Source organism: Carlito syrichta, unplaced genomic scaffold (assembly GCF_000164805.1).
Source record: "Carlito syrichta isolate Samal-C Ts95f unplaced genomic scaffold, Tarsius_syrichta-2.0.1 Scaffold60883, whole genome shotgun sequence".
NCBI classification, from domain to species: Eukaryota; Metazoa; Chordata; class Mammalia; order Primates; family Tarsiidae; genus Carlito; species Carlito syrichta.
In genome coordinates this window covers 282-2,895 of record NW_007004979.1, presented here as the reverse complement: position 1 = coordinate 2,895, position 2,614 = coordinate 282, and the positions used below count along the sequence as shown (strand labels likewise).

The following is a 2,614-nucleotide window of genomic DNA, read 5'->3' as shown; positions in this document are numbered from 1 at the left end:
TAGATAGGAAAGTCAATCTATAGAGAAGCTAATTGTTGAAAGGAATACCGAGAAAACTTGTCTCTGGGTTATATTCTACATTTTTTTGCATGCACAGCTGTTTTCTTCACATCCAAATTGCAGGTGAAGTTTACAGTGGAAACTATATTTCTGAATAAATGGTAATTTAGAAAAGTATGTCAATTTTAAAAGGAGAAGAAAGGACAAGAGCAACATATTCATTTCCTCATTTTATATGTTGTGACTTAGCAACTTCCTGGGGGGAGAATTATTACAGATGGGAACGCACAGTGGTGACATGGTCTCTAGTAAAATGTAAAGTTCCAAAATGAAGTAGTGAATAGCAGTTTCTAAAATGTCATGGTTAGCTGTCTAAAATTAAGTTTTAGTTCTGTAACAAAATAATACCTCAAAATAAAAATATATTTTTGAATCAAGGTGCAAATCAAATTCAATTTTGCACCTTTATGGTCTTTGTGTTTATTCAACCACAGCCACAATTTTCAGGAACTTCAGTGCTTCATCACAAATGATACAGTCCTTCAAGAGCGTATCTATTAATCATCAGCTCCCTATTGAAGGATCAAGAATTCATGCTTCATTTTACAAATAATCACATTGTCTAAAGCCACAATCCGTGATGAACTCTTAAAATAAATAATGCAATCCGAAAGTCTCTTCCTTATGCTATCATTCTAAAATTAGTTGCCATCACATCCAGGCACATAGAAAATGTATCCAGAAGCATTACTCAATTGAAACAAAAGGAAAAACTTACTGCAGCTGAGGCACTATCCCATAACATTCTGAAACAGGAGTCATAGGTGTCATGGGATTTAAGTATGTCAGAGGTAAGCTGCTGGAGGTGGGTTTCTCAGGAGAGGGCTGGACTGAGTCGGCATCACCAGAGTGCCATATGAATGAGAACTTATGCATTGCTGCTGTTTAAGACCAGCCCAGTATCCTGCGTGCTGGGTGATGGCAATCTGCTTTGTTGAATTTGAGTTTCACACTTTTCTTCCGTGTCATGCTTGCTTCCAATGATGGTCTGGTCTTTATTGTTTTGGATCAGTTCATCTGGTCGGAAGTTAAGATCCTCAGTTGTGAAATCGCCAGTTTTTTTCTCGGACTTCAAGATGTGAATTAAATGCATTCCCTGGAATATATACATTAGGTATGTACACCTCGTAAGCTACAACTGGGCTGAACAGGGGAGTCCCAGGTGGGGCAAGGTCATCCTAGGTAGTTCCAAAAATAGACAAACAAAACAAAACAAACAGAACAACACATTATACAAAAGGAATACAGTAAGTCCCCTATATACAAACCTTCAAGTTATGAAATTTAATGATTCACTCTTGTGTTTTTTAATGTATTATTTATCTCCAACCAGTGTCAATATAGTCTGTCAAATATATACGATACTATATAGCTGATCGTGTTAGTTGGCTACCTAGGCTAAATTTGTTGAACTTACAACAAATTGAACATAGAAACGTGTCTGGGAATTGTCTACCACTATGGCAGGCAGGCAATGTGTTCAGGGTCAGAGGCAGTTCAATATGCTTGTGCATGCCTTGCCTCTTTCTGCAATGTACCAGTATGATTCTCTTACAAAGTTACAGCACACTTAATACAAACAGGAAAGTATCTCTTAAAATGCAGAAAAAGCATTTTTCATAAAATGTATTTCCTACTTTAGTTAGGTTCCTTGTAAGCAGCCACTCTCTAAATCCAATATTATAATAGAGGCAATTGAGCACACATGCTATAAATTGGGTATACTTTGAAGACAATTGATATACTATATTATTTAGTTATAAACTTTAGTCGACAAATAATTTTTGGAGTTTTCAGTTTATATGTTTAAAGCAAATCCATGAAGGAAGGTTAAGACATAGTCTTGAATGCTAATCAAGGCTCACTAAAGACCTTGCATTGTACCTCTTTTTCTTATTTGTGAAGTGATTTGGGAGAAAAAAAAGAAAACATTCTAGTTACATGAGTTTACAATAGGAAAATGGTTATTGGAATTTAAATGTTAAGAACGGTTTAAATCAATGTATTGTGCTTCCAGTCCAGGGAAGGCTGCTCAACTACCATGGCCCAGAAGCCAAAGAAGGAGGTGTGTACCTGAGAAACAGTTAATGTCAAGGTCACGGGCTCTGTTACCCAGAAAACCCATTCTCTTGGTACAAGCCTCATCACCTGCCTCACCCAGGCTGCATACTTGGCTTCCAGATTTCCAGTGCTGCTTGCAGGATAAACTAAAGAAGATCTTTCTTCTGACAGGCGACTGCTCACAAACACATCTTTTCAGTACAACCCTGCCTGAGTTAACAGTGTCTAGACATATCTGTTGGATTGTGCTGTTATCTCGAGTCCAGCAGATGGAAAGAGTGACTAATTACATAAGGATAATGCTTACACAAATGAAGCCATTCTCTTGAAATACAATTTCCATTTAGAATATGAAATGAGCCACCATCTCTCCCTAATTCCAACCCACAGAGAGGTCCTGAAAGAAGTGAGGTGGTGACTACAGGCTTTTGACTTTTCCTGTCCTTGACGGAAATAATCCCATCAGCCAGTGTGTGTTACACCCCGACATCCC

General features: G+C 37.7%; 1 pseudogene; it reads right to left on the bottom strand.

Moving 5' to 3' along the window:
• Positions 1 to 79: 79 nt before the first annotated feature.
• On the bottom strand, positions 80 to 1,238 carry LOC103251953 (annotated as a pseudogene).
• Positions 1,239 to 2,614: the final 1,376 nt, after the last annotated feature.